Source organism: Hirundo rustica, chromosome 17, assembly GCF_015227805.2.
Source record: "Hirundo rustica isolate bHirRus1 chromosome 17, bHirRus1.pri.v3, whole genome shotgun sequence".
In the NCBI taxonomy this organism is placed as follows: Eukaryota; Metazoa; Chordata; class Aves; order Passeriformes; family Hirundinidae; genus Hirundo; species Hirundo rustica.
Window position 1 is genome coordinate 5,042,582 of NC_053466.1, and position 17,656 is coordinate 5,060,237.

Genomic DNA, 17,656 nt, shown 5'->3' on the forward strand with positions numbered 1-17,656 from the left:
CAGGGATGTGGGGCAGACAGGGATCCCAGGAGGGCAGGGATGTGGGACAGGCAGGGATCCCAGGAGGACAGGGATGCGGGGCAGGCAGAGATGTGGGGCAGGCAGGGATCCCAGGAGGACAGGGATGCGGGGCAGGGAGCACAGGGGTTTGGCTGCCACCACCCTGGGACCACAGAGGAATGTGCACAAGCCACAAATTCAGCTTTGCTCCACAGCCTGGACGTGGGGCATGCATGTTGTTAATCAGAAACAACTGAACCACCAAGAGACCAATTCCTCCAGGCTTAATTGTCCACAGTGGGACCACTGCTGGGAAGGCTGTGGCATCCCCCAGTTGAGTGTTGTGAGCCACTGGCTGAGCAAACTTTCCCGTAAAAAGAAAGTAAGCTGGATATCTCTTTGGCTGAGCAGTGACTCTGTGCCTACCAGGCAGATCCACCAGGGCCCTTCCAGCCACACAGCGCCACTGCTCAGCTGGTCATGAACATCTGAGCAAAGATAAAGCTTCTTTCCTCCCCCACTCCTTCCTCAAGACATTCTGATAGAAATACTCATCGTTTGTAGCAGAAAGCATCCAACCTGTGCTGAGCTGACCATGTGCCAGGATGGAAAGGGCAGCTCCATCTGGAGATGTTCCAGGGCACAAACCAAGAGGAAAGAGCACAGACCTGGGTTCCAAACCTCACCTGACAATCCCAGGCAGGGAGATTCATTTCCCAAGCAATGTGACTCCGAGCCCCTCTCACAAATTTCCCTCCCCAGCACAGGAGAAGTTGCAGTGAACAAAATGTTTGGCCAAAAAAGGGAATTTTACTACTGCTCAGAATTAAACAGCAATTTATCTGTGTCCCACTGCTCTGTCTGGAGGGTCCCTTTGGAGGTGTGAGGTGTCTGTGCAGAAAGGACCCCGTGCGTCACAGTCCCAGCTGGGGCACATGCACAGGAGCTGTGGTAGCAGAATCATCACCAGGTCTGCTGCAATGGACCTGTCAGCCTGTCCAGAGCTGCCAGCTCCAGCCACGGGGCAGGTTATGGATGTGGAACATCCCTGCCAGGAGAGCAGACACTGCCAGCTGGGCTGGGCTGGGCAGCCCCTGACCTGGACACAGGGAGCCCTTAGGAGTGAGATCCATACCAGGGCACTGCCTGGCACGGGCAGCCCCCAGCCCACAGACCCCACTCCCACAAGTCCCACTGACTTGTCTGCTGAGGATAAACAAACACGAGAGGTGATCGATGGTTCCCTTTGGAAAACACTGATCACCCGGCTGCAGCACATTCAGCGAGGCAGAGGAGCAGCAGCGCCAGCAGCTGCCTTCCATCACAGCCAGGTTTAACTCAGCCGGTTTGGGGACTGCTGTTAAGCACCCTCTGGTAGACAACACATCCTTGGTGCAGTAAATATCCATTTACAGATGAGGGACAGCAGCACTTCTCAGCGTCCTCACACACTCGTGGTGCTCCGGCTGGTCTGGGATGCCAGGATGAACAGTGGGGACGGGGGCTGAGGCTGGCGGGGAGGAGTCGCTGTTGGAAAGGGAGATATTTTGAAATACCATGGCTGATATTTTTATACAATAGAGACATCATGTACGTAGGAGGCCTTTTTACATTTTAAAACATAAACGGAATCACCAAAGATAGAAGATGAGCAAACCTACAAGCATATGAGCGTTTCACCATCTCACAGATTCCCTCCTCAGCACTCCAGGGCCGGCAGGCAGCAGGTACTGGCAGCTCACAGGCAGAACATCACCTCACCCTGGCAGAGAAAGGGGTTACAGAGGGAGAAGGTGCTGGTTTCTGTCTTCCTCTTTCCCTTGAGCTCACCCCCACACCAGGAACTAGAGCAGCCATGAGAGGAGCACCAGGTGTTATGGACAAGTCAGAGGGCAGGCAGGGGTGGGAGGTGGCACCCACTCGTCCAGCCCCTGAGGACACAGCAGCCCCTGATTTTTCAGCTGCTCTTGGAGTGTCTGGAGAGAAGGAATGTGTACATCTTCAGTGAGAAAATATACACATCCAGATCTGTGCCCACATCCAGCACCAGCTGCTGAAGGTGCCTGACAAGGTCCAGAAGAAGTTGTGTTTGGAGAGGCAAATAAATGAGAACCAAATGTAGGGATGTCTACACGTGGACTGGACTTGTGCTGGGAGAGGCTGAAAGACGCTGCACTTTAATTACAGCTCTTACCAATCAGGCAGTAATTGCTGGTATCCTTCCTGTAGCCCACAATTGCCTAATCTTGTTATTTGAGAGCCATCACGGTTTAAACAGCTGGTGAGCTCTGCCTGCTCCTCAAAAAGTCATAGTTTGCCCAGCACTGCTTAATCCAATAACTGCGTGTGGCGATGGATCCGCTGCAGCTCCTCAGCTCTGTGGAGCGCAGCCTGGCGCTGTCCCCTGCCCATTCCCAGGACATTTGTGCCAGCTTCACTCAGCTCCATGTCCAGCACCAGCCTGCCCCTCTGCCATCTGCTGCTCCTCCATGGGAAACCCCACCCTGTCCCCAGTGAGGGCACATCTCCAGGAGGCCCCAGAAATGAGCATCTTGTCTGTGCGTGATCAAGGCTTGGGCAGATCATCGCAGATGTCAAAAACCTTGTTGGCCACGTAAGAACAGATCCAGCGTTCCCATCCAACCATTAATTTTCATCTTTCCATACTGGAGACTCCTGAATGACACCAGCTAAGCTCGGTTGTCCCTGGGTGGCACAGAGGTGACACCTCCCCAGACCCACACTGCTCCTGGGGCTCCTTGAAGAGGAGGTCCCACCATGCAGGGCTGATACCAGCGCACCCACGGCCCCAGAGCCCCCATCCTGCTGAGCCCTGGGGCTGTCAGGGAGCAGGCTCGGCGTGAGGTTGTCGCTGGTGAGCCCAAATGTGAATCCAAGAACTCCTCACAGGACTCTGCTCAAAGCTGCAGCAAGGGGGAGTTTTGGAGAATGGGCTCTTCCCTTTGGTCATATTTAAGAATTAACACGTCATGGAAATGTTGATGGTATCTCTGCACCATTCCTCCTTCATACTTGGTGACTTATCAGCCTGGGAAGCAGCTATGGAGATGTTGTCAGCAGCATCCATCTCCACGGAAAGCCAGGAATGATTGTGATAATGCTGCAAATACTTCAGGCTTTTATTTTATGACCATTGCCAATTACAGAAGCGCCTCAGCTAGAAACCCCAGCTGGAGAGCAGGATGGGGTTTGGGTGGGCTGGGGTGGGCAGGGGCAAGCTAGAAACCCCAGCTGGAGAGCAGGATGGGGTTTGGGTGGGCTGGGGTGGGCAGGGGCAAGCTGCCCTGTGGGACCTTGCAGTGGCCCAGCCCTTGGGTTTGAGCAGCCATTCTGAGGTTCTGAATGATGCTGGAGCCCTCAACAGCCCTTCCCAGGCCCACGGCAGCCAGACAGAGGCCCCGTGGCCCCACGGCTGTGGGGCAGAGGGCCAGAGCAGCGGAGCCTTTGTGTGCTCCCAGGTTTGGCTTTAGGGTCACCTCCCTGTGTGCCGGAAAGGGCGAGTGGAACTGAGGGCAAACCCGGCTGTAAACGGGGAGGCTCGGGAAGGTCAAGCTTGTGGCTGTGGCTCCTGTTCCATCCCTGCACTGGCAGCCACAGGGGCTGGTGCACAGGCCAGGGGAGCACACGGGGCACAGGCAGGATCTGGTTGCACCACCCCGCTCAGGTCCGGCAACCTCTGACAGCTGAGCACAGTAACCCTTTAATCCGTTGCAGAGCTCGTCTGTCAGAGCCCCGAAGCCCATGGGGAGGTATCAGTAACAAAAACGCAGGAAAGAGAAATGAGAGTGGAAAATGTTTGGCTTTTTGTCTCCTTGCTCGCTAGAAACACAACCGCGCTTGTGCTGTTTCTGCCGGCGCTGCCCGGTGCCCCAGGGCTCTGCCCGGGCACAGGGTGCGTGGGTGGGGTGTCCCGCGAGCTGTCACCCATGGGTGTCACCCACCACCTCTGACCTGCACCCCAGCACAGATCCACTGCCTGCTCTGTCTGCCCTGAGCCCTGCCTGCCCCAGAGCCACAGGAATCAGGGAGGAAGGGATGAAGGCGAAAGGAAAGCAAAGGGAGGGGAGGGAACTCTAAATCTGAGCAATTTAAAGAAGTGTAAATAATGTTTCCATTATTTTCTCTTCCACAGGTGAGAGGTGCAGCTGCGAGGTGAGAGCAGAGGCCGGGCACTTCCCCCCTTGTAATCCACGGATTACGGCTGTGAAACCGGATTACCAGAGGCTGAGAAGAGGCACCGAGTGGGATCCAAATCACACAGCAAAACAGCCGAGAAACCTGGGAGAATGTCTCACACAGTCTGAGGGCAAATACGTCCTTGCAAGACCACATTTATATTTTAATATCAATTTTTCCATAATGCAGAACACACTTATGGCCCAGCTCCCTTGCTGGGCAGCTGCTGGGTTTCAGCATGGGGGAATTGGCAAGATCTTTTCACCAGGTGAAATAAATAGAGTGCTGGGCCCCAGATAGGATTACGGTTTGTTTTCTTTAGGTGTATAGAATCCGCGGGAAAGCTGAGCCCAAACGGAAACTCAACTCCTAAAGAATTTGGCCTATACTGGCCAGCTCCTGTCTGCCTGCCAGGCATGCTCTCCTTGCCTTGTATTTTGCTCTTTATCTTTTAAGAGGCTTTGTTAGCAATGGATCAAGCCATTCTTTGTGTGCCTGGAGGACAGGGGGCTGTTTTCGAATTATTTGAGGATGATAAAGTTACAGGGTTTTACCTGGAGAGCTGCAATGAGAAAGTTCTCCTGGGCATTTCCAGGAACAGCCACTTTCCCAGGCAACCCCCACCCAGCTCCACTTCCCAAAATTTCCAGAGAGAGCCAGGGGAGAATGAGCATGGTGAGGGAGAGAAGCATGACAGGGCAGAACCCCCCCCAGCTCTGACTCCTATTTTTTGTTGTGAACACATATTTCTCCCTGTTTTTTCCTGCAGGGGGGTGGGGTACGGGGTGGTCAGAGCCACGTTCTCCCCCAGCACAGCCACAAGAGAGGGGTCTGGACAAGGATGTAGCCCAAGTTAACACCAGAGACAGAGAAAAGCACAACCCAAGAGCCAAAGGCTGCGTCCAGGAGTTTGCTGCACGTCTCATCTCCTTCCCTTTGTTTCTCTAGCGAGCAGCGTTTGGAGGAAAAGCCTTGGCGAGCGTATGCTGGAGCCTGCAAGCAGCTGCCTCCTCCCGTTCCTGCACTCCTCCAAAAGCTGGGACATGTGGGAGGTGAAGAGGCAGCCCTGGGACAGACCCAGGCCCAGGAGCACCTGTGGGACCTGGCCAGGAAGGGAGAAGGCATCGCTTCACTGGGTCAGAGCCATCAGAGGGAGCCTGGCTGGAGTAAATCTTACCAGATTTATGTCAATAGGAGTATTTTGAGGGCCCAGAACAAAGGGGACAGCTAAATGTGTCCTGGAACGAGCATGGGTACATCCAGTCAGTGCCCAGCACGACGTGAAAAGTCTTTAAAACCCAAGGAGAGGCATCCCCAGGGCCCTGAGACACCCACTGCCATCCAGGAGCGGGTGCCAGGATCCCAAGTGAGCCCTGCTTGGGCACCTCAGGCAGCACCATGTGCATCCCAGAGCATCCCACACGGAAAAACGGGATCCCAGGCTTAACATTAACACAGGTTAAAAACTTTGGGCACAGGACTTCTAAACACGCTGCTCCAACGGGACATCAGCACACATTTTAAAGCACAAAGAACGGTTTAGTGCATTTCTCTCAGCTGGTTGAAAGCCCTTGTGCCCGTAGTTCAGCCCTGGGGCGCTGCTGGGGCCCTGCAGCTGCTGCTCTGCTCCCGGAGCTGGGAGCAGCCGCAGCTATTCTGGATTCAAACACAGCCTTGGAAACTCTGGTGGGGATACCGAGGAGAATCTCTCACTGAAAACATACACATCCCTTCTCCCCAGACACTCCAACAGCAGCTGAAAAATGGGTCTGCAGCTTCAGCAGCCCAGTCCTCCACCGCAGACAGCTGTGCAAGCACGCTCTGCACAGCAGTTCAGCTCTTCCTTTGACGTCTTTCTGCGTCTGATTTTGGGTCTTTGCACCCCCTGTGCAGTCCAGGTGGCTGCAGGTGCCAGGCTGTCCCGGTGCCCTGGGCTGTCCCCATGCCTGGGGCTGTCCCCTGCCATCCGGCTGCGGTGCTGCCGGGCTGGGAGCTGCAGACATCCCTGCGGGCGAGGAAGGGCCGGGCCGGTGGGAGTGGAGCCCATCCCTCTGTACCGCCCCCCTCGGCTTCACCACCTGGGCAAAAAATGCGGAGAGCTGCAGAGACATGACCGAGCTGCCTTAGGGAGGACGAGCACGGCCGAGCTGCTGTTGCTAATTAGACACCCGGAGCTGTCCCGCTCCTCAGGTGAGCCCTTCATGGAACAAAGGAGCCCTTGTCAGGAGCATCCTGGTGATCCTGGGACCTGAGGGATCCCGGCCTCCTTGGCGGCTCTTCCCTCTCTCCAGTGAGGCTCTGCCGAGCCCGCTGCTGCTTTGGATTTGCTGGGAAATTCACCGAAATCTGAACGCTACCTCGCCTAAAATGCTCAATGCCAATGCGGCCGGTTCACGGCTTTGTGAACATCTGCAGCCGGCAGATAATGAAGGGAACTGGCTGTGTACCATGGAGAGGGAGCCAGGGGGGCTGCTCCCAAGGCAAGGGCAGCTGGCAGTGCTGAGTCACCTGGCTGCTGTGCCAGTGGCACCTGGCTGTCAGGGCGAGGAGGAGTTCGTTGCAAAATGAAAATGAAAAAAAAAAAAAAAAATTGGTATTTGTTTGACATTCAGCAAGTTTTCCCAGCTCTTGCCTGCTGCAGGAAAAAGTCGGAGCTGTTGCATGTATGAGCAGGGTGAATGTATTCCTGTGGGGAAGACTGGTGTTTGACTGAGCCAAACCACCCTCTGCCTCATGGAGACTCCTTGGTAAAATGTCAAAATCACACGTGTGCGCTGACAGGGAACACACCAGGTCTGGGCGCAGGATAACCAGCCACCTAAGGCCACAAAAGCAACAAAACCATGGCAAACTCCACCACAGAGGTCACTGAGAGGAGTCACCCCAGCTGGGAGTGCTGAGAGTGACCAGTCCAGGGGGAATGACCAACCCAGGGGGAATGACCAGTCCAGAGGGAATGACCAACCCAGGGGGAATGACCAACCCAGGACTCTTCTCCCCCTGTGCCAGCCTGCAATGGGCTGGCAGCTGTACCCCCACCACACTCAGCCTGCCCCAGGAGCAGCTGAAAATGCTGTTGGTGGGACTGCAGGAGCTGCAGAGCCGTGAGCTCTTCAGAGCCTGAGCTCACAGTCCCGCGAAGAAATGTTCGGCCCATGATATCACAGAGAACGCTCGCCAAACCAGCTGAAATCACTCAAACATTCAGAGCGTGCTTATGGGGGGGACCCTCTGTTCTAAATATATTCCTTTGAAGGCAGCTTGTTATTTAAACAGTGATTGCAAAACAGGGTTTACATGGAGCTGCTCCAAGCCAGAGAGGCAGGGAGGGAGGGACACGGGGAGGGAGGGAGAGAAGGCAGGCTGTGGGCACAGTCACCACCCAGGTATTTTAATTGCAAATCCCAGCATGTTTTATAGATATCTAGAGAGTATCTTTTTATGTGGGCTCCAAGGATTACAGTAAGATCCATCACGTTTTATATGATCCTAGTGACAGTGCCTAAGTCCCACCCTGACGGCCTCTAGGATGGGAGTATCCCATGTAAGAGCTCATCCATGGAGCCGAGAGTAGTCCAAGGCATCTCCACGCAGTCCGAGGCTCCCAGGAGAGTCCAGCTGAGCAGAGCAGTCGTGGGGCAGTGCCTCCATCCTGCACCTTGGAGGTCTGTTGGCTCTTGATCCCTTCCCTCCTGTCCACACCGACACAGCATTCCTGTGGGAAGTGTCTCTGCCTTTCTCTGCAACATCCCAATTCCTCCAGATCTTGCAGCATCCCAGGCTCAGCTCCCTGCTCCTACCCCAGCCATGGCTCTCTGGCTGGCTGCTTTTGGGCTCAAGAATTCCAGCAGAGGAGGAAAAAGCAAGGGCAGGACTAGGAGATGGTCTGCAGCAGAGACACAGGCAGGGTGTCCCCATGGACTGGCACCCCCTGACAATCGGCACCACAGCTGGAGCTGCTGCAAGGCCCCGCTCATCCCTTCCAGCCCCACAGGAGCAGTGCCTGTGCACGTTGCCAGGCTCCTGCTCAGCTCTCCTGGTGTTGTCAATACAAACAGGGGAATCCCAAGTGTAACCCCAAGGAATCCCACCTCTGCAACTCGGGTGTGAGATTCCCAGTGGCGCAGCAGTCAGCAGGGGCAGCGTGTCCCTTCTGGCCTGACACGACCAGTGTATAAATGCTGCAACCTGCTACAGCGCTTATTCCAGAAATCCCAGAGGTGCAATCTTTCCTGGAAAGTCTGTCAGTCTGTGCACAAACACAGGTTTTGCTTCCTGCCTCAGAAAGCCAGGACTGGGGAGGTGGTGGGGTCTGCAGTGCCTGCCCTGGGCTGGGGCATTAACACTGGAGCATCCATGGACTCGTACACCCCAGAATCCCCACGGGGGTGGCTCTGTGCTCTTCTGGAACAGCCCCACCAAGGGGGAGCAGCCCCTCCACAGCGTGCAGGGTGGCATCAGCGATGGCTCTGACACTCAGCAGCACGGGCACGGGGACACAAAGGCTGCCAGCAGTGGCGACGTGGCCGTGTATGTGACCGGAGTGCTAAAGGAAGATGTCTCCATTGCTCCAGTGAAACACTGGTCTGTGTGCTCCCCGCTCCCAGTGACCTCTGTCCTGACACAAGGGACAACGTCTGGGCAAATCCAAAACCAGGCTTCCACTCAGTGAGCTCTTCCTGCGCTCCCCATCCGTGGGAGCTCGCTGGAGCTCATTTTTTGTTGGAAATGCCCACAGCAAACAACCTGGCAGCCCCTCACTGCACTCAGCTTCTGGTGACGTGGAATTTGCTCTGGTGGAAGCAGGGATCTGGCATCCTCAGGCAGAGCACAGTGCCAGTGGGGGCAGGCCCAGTGCCACCAAAGGCAACTGGAGGCAGGATGGAGGGGGATCACCCTGCCCAGTCATCCCTGATGCTGCTGGTCACCAACCATCACACCCAAGGCCAGGACAAGGCATCATGGGCTCCTCTGGCAGCCAGACAGCAGCAGGACCAGGGCATTTCACACCATCCTGCCCTGAAAAGCAGGGATTCACCACCAGAAACAAGCGTAAGGATGCCTTCAGCCCCCAGGTGAGACACTGGTCCTCTCCGGCTGCCGAGGATCCACCACGGACCCCACTCCTCCTTGCCAGGCCAGGGACTCCTTTGTTATCTTTGCAACAAAATACCCAGAGGCAGAGGGCTGGAAAAACCCAGACCTCGCTGGCACTTGTGTGTATTACAACACCCTGAGGAGCAGGACACGGCCTCCGGGATGGTGTGAACACGGGCAAAACAGAAAAGTGTTCATGTACCAGTACAAAAGCATCATAAATACTCTCCCACTGCCAAAAGACCCCTCAATCTTTTACTAAATCTCATCACAAGAACAATTTACAAGCCAATAATGCTGAACAACTCCATTTCAATCTCGGGGTTAAGCTTTATTTCAGGCTTTCACACCTTATCATGTTCACCCCTCCCAGGCTGGCATTGGGCTGCTGAAATGGAGTGGGGCTTGTCTCTGTGTCTGAAAATCGTTCTGTCAGGAAAATAATTGCCCTTCCCAGGGCTCTGCCACCCCTCTGTGCTGCCAGGACTGCCCTGGGGCCATCCCCAGTGCCTTGTCCTGGGGGACATGGCACCAACAGCTGCTCAATTCAAACTGCAGCTTCTTCAGAAAACACTTCCACAAACATTGACACTCCAAAAAAAGCTCTCTTTAGCCTTTTCTAAGCTGGGAGTTTATTTTGTTAATATTTTTCTGCCCAGCGCGTTTCAAATGAGAACATTCTGAGAGTAAATTGGTGAAGTCTTTATTGCTGTTTATTTCTAAGCAGCTACAAGCCAATAATAATAGCAAATCCTCTCCAAGTGAAAACTGTGCTCCTTTTGGTAAAAAAGCTCAGCGCGGAGTCTGAGGCTGTGTTTTGTCAAGCAGATGCAGAGTGTCACCTTATAACGCCCATGCTAATGGAGTAATGGGATTGGAGCTGCGCTGGCTGCCCAGATCGCTGGGATAATCCTGGCCTCGAGAAAACAATCCTGTGTGGAGCATTACTGCTCTGGAGAGAGGCCATTCCCTGCTGGCCCGGCTGCAGGCACACGCACACACGAGCACAGAGGCTCGCCGGGGTGAGCGCTTCATCCTCCAGCTGCCCACCAGTGCCACTGGAATTCAGCAACGCTGGGTCTGGATCCTTCCACGAGTCCACAATCACTGGGAAACCTCAGGCACGGCTCTGCCCCATCTCAGCCTGCTGCTGGGGGCACAGGAACATGCAGAGTGGGTGCACCACACACACACACACACCACGGGATCTCCACGGATGGGATGTGGAGGCACTGGAGTGGCAGCTGGAGCCAGCACAGTTGGGCTGAACGGGGACAGGGCTGAGTGGGGACAGGGCTGACTGGGGACAGGGCTCTGGCCCAGGCAGCATAGAAGGAATTCATCTGGGTGGCAAAGAGGATCAGCTGAGGCTGGACCCAGCTGCTGTGGGTAAAAGCACTGGAAGTGGATCTGGGGCTGAGCAGACTTCTGTTCTCTGGCTGGGGATGGATGAAGGGCCCTGGAGCTTGAGGCTGCAGCAGAGATGAGAGGAGTGCTGAGCATGGGCTGCAGCTGTGTCCCTGGAAGCTGAGATCCCTGCAGACAACAGGACCTGCCAGGAGCCAGCATCCTCCATCAGTGCTGCCACTCAAAGGCAGTGTTCCCAGACGGAATGACCTGGGCATAAACCGAAAATCCTCGGGAACCTTTGGGGATTGTGCTTACTCCTCCAGGAAGATCACCAGCTCCTGAGGCTCAGGATATGCAGTGGTGAATCTGGAAAACCAGCAACAATGCTTCACAGTCCCTGGGGAGGTTCCTCTGTCCCCCCACAGGGCAGCACCGTGCGCACCCCAGCATCCCCGCACCAACACACCATCGTGAGCCGCTGTGCCCTGGTGGGAAAGGGCTGAGCAGGACATGCAGGACTGAGCACAGGGCTGTGGTCAGGGCCTCCCCAGCTCAGTGGGTGTTGAGGTAGAGCCTGGGGGTGTTCAGGGAACCCAAATACTGGCTGGCTGCCAACTCAGGTCCTGTGGGAAGATCTGCCCCCCTCTGCATGAAGAGGTGACCCCTTCCCAGCCACACCAAGTTAAACAGGAGCCAAGGCACAGGCTGTGCCTGGGTTTGAGCTGTGGTAATTAAGAACGGGGTTGGTGGTGGTGGTGGTTTGAATGCCGAGGAAGGAGAAAATCAGCTTGTGAACGTGCTGGAGAGCTTGGCAGCTTGCTGGCAGAGCCAGTGGGATGGGAAGTGTGGCTCTATGCTCTCCCAGTCCTTCACCCAGCAAGGCTCCTGCTCACAACACGGAGGTTAGGAGAGGAAGGATGCCAAACCGCTGACAAAACAAACCCTGCTGGTGCAAGGAATCCCAGAAGCGTCTGGAATTTGCCTGTGAAGCTGGGCAGCCCGTTGCCCATCTGCTCTCTTGCTCACTCCATTCACACGCTCCTTTCCTCCTGGTTTTACAAATTAAAAGTTGTAACAGCTTCTCTGCAGGTTTGCAGAGAATGCAGGAGGCAGGTGATGACTGACTCCCCCTTGCTGTGTGCTTCCCACACCTCTCACTCAGCCCCATTCCCTGCCCCAGGAATACTTCTCCAGATGCTGGTGTGAACCTACCTGCTGCGTGAACCCCTGCTCGGCATAGGGTAGGGGCTGGCCTTCCTCAGAAAGGATCATTTTGGATCTCTAGATCCACCAGGAACCTGGCAGCAGCCTGGCCCTTCTCTGAGGGGAGGAAGGAGCAGTTACTTGAAACTCAAGAGGTGGCAGGGATGGTCCTGGAGCCAGGTCTGAGGATGATGTCACCCTGATGTCACCCTGATGCCCAGGGCCAGCACACCCTCCTCAGTCCGAGCTTGCTTCCTAAGGTGCAGGTTTTGTGCAGCCACAGGGCAATTACTAAAGGAAAATTCTCTTTATCCAGACTAGAGTACTTTGTTAATGGATTATGCGTTAATTGCTGTGATTCAACTGAAAGTGGGTGACCCTTACGTGTAAACCTCGGTGAGCTGTTCCCCGTTCCCGAGTCAAGGAGCTGCCCTGGGAAGAAGCAGGGGCAGGTGGGCTCCTGTCCTGCCCCTGATGGCTCCTTGCTGAGGAGCTCCTCGGCGCAGAAAGCGAGTGGTTCCTGCTCACACGGAGGTGTTGGAGCGTGGCATGGAAGGGTTGGGAATCTCCCAAGCACGGCGCTCCTGCGGCTGTGCCGGGGGGCAATCAGCAGCACTGGCGAGGGTCTCTGTGGGTCTGTGGAACATCAAACCCCTATAAAACACTTCCATGTGCGCCTCCCAGCTCCCTGCGTGTCAGTCATTCTTTATTAATCCACTGGCCGGCGTGAGCGCCGCTGTCCCCACAAGTGTTCTTTCATGTTTGCCTACAGCCTCAATGTCATCGCACAAAATCAAGAGTAATTACGAGCAGGCACCGGCCCCTGGCTCCCCCCACCGCCACCGTTCCTCCACATCTGGTTTCCACAACCACTCTCAGGGGTACTCGGAGCTGCAGCTCCAGCACAGACCCTTCAGCTCTGCTGAATATTAACCTCCTCTGCCCCTTCCCTCCTGACCACCCCCCCCCCATAATTTTTCATTTTGACCAGTGTTCGTCATCAAATGGGTTTTAATTCCCCATCCCACCATTCCTGATGGGCTTATCCTGGGTTTCCTGGCAGCACAGATTCTAGGCCAGCCCTTCAGAGGGACAAAACCCACACTGTTCCGCATCCCAGCTCTGTCTTGGTAGATTTTTGTCATTTCATTTTGCCAGTTCAGGTTCTGGAGTACCTGTGCAGCCTGCTGGCTGAAGGGTCTGTGGGAAATAAATACCACTGTGTCCATGTGCGGGGAATTTATCCACTGTCCATCCCCACAGGGAGACCAGCTCCTCCTGCTCCTCTAAATTTTTACCTGCTCAGGTACCGCCATGCTTCCCCAAGCCAGTCCCTCTGCTGGGCCAGCAGCCTGCAACCCTGCAAACATCCCCTTCACATGGTCCTTGTTACGGGCACAAGATGTGCCTTAATCCCGCAATTTCTGCTGGGGCTGGAACTCGCTGCATCAGCATTTTGGGCCCCTTTGTCGATGATTTTCCTTCACTGCCTGTTTAGGTGGGAGGGGGCTCCAAGGGGGCCCTGCAGCAGCAGAGCAGCAGGTGCCCTTGGAAAGGTGTCATCGCCGAGAGTCCCAAGGGTTTTCCTTTCAGAAAGGTGTCACCAAGAGTTCAAAATGTTTTCTCAACGATGGTAAGTGTGGATTGAGGTGCCAGGCTGCTGCCAGGAGTGAGGAGGGGTCTCAGTCAGAGTGGCCCTGGCAGCCACCACCGCTGTTCCACCTCCTGAGCTCACCGGCATTCTCACAACCCAAGGGAAATGGAGGTTGTGTTTAAAATTGAGAAAAGGGGAAAAAAGGGTATTAGACATCAAATGTTCAACCAATTTCGGCTTGACCAGAATCCAATAAAGTGCAGTTCATACAACATTTTTATTGCTAATTGGTTTGACTGTTAAAATTTAAATGCATGAAGTTACTTTAATGATGGACAGAGTGGACCTTGTTAACCTTTAAAAGGGGATTAATTAATTTATAGACCTCCTAAAATGCTCCACACTTCTCCCTCCTGTGCCTGGCCCTGGCTGGCTCGGCCAGGCTCCCGTGCATCCCCCGAGCTCCGAGAGGTGACTGAATGCAAGATGTGATGAAGACATGACCAGCAGAGCACGGCCAGTGCTGGCCACGGGCAGAGGCACCCTGGGGTGAGCCCCCAGCACAGGGGGTCTGGATGGGCTGTTAAAGCACCCAGTGCATGACAGAGAGCCACGTCCTCACCCTGCAGAGAGGCAGAGGGGGCGGGGAGCAGGGGAGGGTCTGATCTGGCTGCCCGGAGCTTCCCAGCACCCCGCTGGTGTTTCACCACGGCCAGGGACCCCTGCCACGCACGGCCCGGTGGGCTGCCAAACATTTTCCATTTAAATGCAAATTTTGACTTTTCACTCAGCAGCTCCACGAAGTTTTTCACAGCGCGACGAGGGTCACGATAATAATTTATCCACGGGCCCCGTCCTACAGGTACCGGGCTGTAAGGAAGGGTTGGTGCTTGGATGGCTGGGAGAGGAGAAAGGAAGGGGAAAGGGAAAAGGGAAAAGGGAAAAGGGAAAAGGGAAAGGGGAAAGGGGAAAGGGGAAAGGGGAAAGGGGAAAGGGGAAAGGGAAAAAGGGGAAAGGGGAAAGGGGAAAGGGGAAAGGGGAAGGGGAAACGGGGGAAGGGAGGATAAGGGGAAAGGGGACGGAAAAGGGGGAAAGGGGAAAGGGGAAAGGGGGAAAGGGGAAAGGGAAGGGAAAGGAAAGGGAAAGGGAAAGGGAAAAGGGAAAGGGAAAGGGAAAGGGAAAGGGAAAGGGAAAGGGAAAGGGAAAGGGAAAGGGAAAGGGAAAGGGAAAGGGAAAGGGAAAGGGAAAGGGAAAGGGAAAGGGAAAGGGAAAGGGAAAGGGGAAAGGGAAGGGAAGGGGAAGGGGAAGGGGAAGGGGAAGGGGAAGGGAAGGGAAGGGAAGGGAAGGGAAGGGAAGGGAAGGGGAAGGGAAGGGAAGGGAAGGGAAGGGAAGGGAAGGGAAGGGAAGGGAAGGGAAGGGAAGGGAAGGGAAGGGGAAGGGAAGGGGAAGGGAAGGGGAAGGGAAGGGGAAGGGAAGGGAAGGGAAAGGGAAGGGAAGGGAAAGGGAAAGGGAAGGGACGGGAAGGGAAGGGAAGGGAAGGGAAGGGAAGGGAAGGGAAGGGAAGGGAAGGGAAGGGAAGGGAAGGGAAGGGAAGGGAAGGGAAGGGAAGGGAAGGGAAGGGAAGGGAAGGGAAGGGAAGGGAAGGGAAGGGAAGGGAAGGGAAGGGAAGGGAAGGGAAGGGAAGGGAAGGGAAGGGAAGGGAAGGAAGGGAAGGGAAGGGAAGGGAAGGGAAGGGAAGGGAAGGGAAGGGAAGGGAAGGGAAGGGAAGGGAAGGAAGGGAAGGAAGGGAAGGGAAGGGAAGGGAAGGGAAGGGAAGGGAAGGGAAGGGAAGGAAAAGGGAAGGGAAGGGAAGGGAAGGGAAAAGGGAAGGGAAGGGAAGGGAAGGGAAGGGAAGGGAAGGGAAGGGAAGGGAAGGGAAGGGAAGGGAAGGGAAGGGAAGGGAAGGGAAGGGAAGGGAAGGGAAGGGAAGGGAAGGGAAGGGAAGGGAAGGGAAGGGAAGGGAAGGAGAAGGGAGAGAAGGACAGACCTCAGTGTACCACAAATGTGCTCGCCTGGGCACCTCCAGCTCAGCTCCTGGAGCCACCGGCAGCCACAGAGGATGGCCAGGCTCTGGAATCTGCCAGACCTCTTCACCATGTGGTGCCTGCTGAACTCCCCACAGCGTAACTCTGTCTCAATAGATATTTTATTCTCATTCTTCCATACATGGCCCCTGCCACATCTAAAGCTGTGCCTGGAAGATGGAGTGTTTATGTGCTGCACCAGGGAGGCTGTTCGACAAGGCACACCATCACAGAGCTTGATGTACACACAAACTCGCCCTCATTTATCTGCAGCCTTCCCACACGGTACAGGGATGGAGTTTCTCAGCATCATAAAAAAGGGCAGAGGTGCAAGGAGATGAAATTCAATGGTTTCCACTAATTTGGGTACCCAGGGAGTCACGGCAGATGTGCTGTACCCCTAAAACATCAGCCCCTCTTTCTGTTGTTGTCATCCCTACTCCAGCAAATCTGGGCTCTGTGAGCAGCAGCCCCCTCCCCAGACAGCCCCAGCACAGACGCAGGGCTGGGCAGGACCAGAAGGTGACAGAACAGGGCAGGACACATCAGGGCCCAGCCATGGGAGTGTCAGGAATTAAGATAAGTAGAAAAAGCAGAAAGCCTTTCCCGTGACATCATCTCGCTGCCCTGGTTCACGGGCAGGACAGGGGTCATTGCAGGGCCCAGGCACAAGCCCTGTCCCTGAGGTGCTCACTGCTGGGACAGGGGACACGGGGAATGAGGCACAGCTCCTCCCCATCCCACCACCGCCAGACCCGCCACCTCCACGTACAGCAAGAACCATAGAAAAGGGATCTGGAGCCGAGGTCACATCCTTTTTCTAATGTGAATTAGTCTGAGCACTAAATGAGTTCAGACTTAATTGTAAGCATTTTCTGTTAACTAAGCAAGAAATCTTATAATAACACAATAAGGTGCCATTTCACAGCATCCAAATGGAGCAATAAGCTGGGGCCTCATTTGTATGTATTTTTTTTCACAGTGATTGCTGACGCTGCTGCTTTTAATATATTCACATTGGCACAGCCATTTGCATTCAGATGCAATTATGAGTTAGAAACTCCCTCCTTTCTGCAAGCTCCAGAAAGGGAGAATTTCAGCCCAGAGACACGTTACTGTTCATTTTGTGGGGTCTAATTAAGGAGTCTGCTCTGGCAGGAATCGAATTCCTATTGTTACCAAAGGGAGCGTCCTGCAAAGAAATAGATTAAATTAAACCAGGCCTTTAAAATTCTCCCTTTTTCTCAACAAAATCTTATTGATCTTGAGCAGAAATAGTTATTTCCTATGGAAAAATAAAAATAAAAAAAAAAAAAAAGACACTTTGGGGACAGAGGCCAAACAAAAATGTGTGAACCACACGCAGCCACTCCTGGGGAGTACTGGCAGGTCACAGCTGTGCCACACACAGTCGACCACTGGAGGGTGAGAGCCTGATGGCAAACCCACTGCAGACCCTCCAGACCCACTGAAGCCTCCCAAAGCCACTGCAGCCCCCCCAAACCTCAGTCCAGCTTGGCAGCAGCAACAGGGCTCCCCAGTGACCGGGTTCCCATCAGGGCGGTGCAGGTGCTGCCGGAGCAGAGGAGCTGGGTGGTTTCCCAGCCCTGCTGGGAAGAGCCACCAAAGAGCAACTGGATGGCTGCACATCCCTCCAAACCCAGCTCCTCTGAGGAGCCAAAACAACAAATAAAAAAGAGAAATTAAGAAAGCAAGGGAGGTCGAAGCTCTAGGAGGGGAACCAGGGTGGGAGAGCAGCGAGGCTCTTGCCATGGGCACAGGTATCGTGGCCCTCAACAGCGTGAGCCAGCACCATCCGTGGTAGCTGCCTGTGGTGTGTGACAGCACCATGGGACAGGGCTTAGGGACACCCACAGGCACGCAGTGGGACAGGGAGCTTACATCCCCAACAGCTCTATGAATGGACCCCGTTTTGCCAAGAGAGGTGCTGCCCATCTCTCCACCTCCACTGGCATTCCCAGGAATAGCACAGGGATCCGGGGAAGGAATGAGCTGGGAGCAACCCAAGGGCCATGCCACACCAAAATCCCAACCTGCCTGGGGAAACCCTGACATGACCTCAAGAACTGGTGGGAGCAGGAACTTTGGAGAGTCCCTCGAGCTGGGCCACAACGGAGTCAGAGCTGGACTC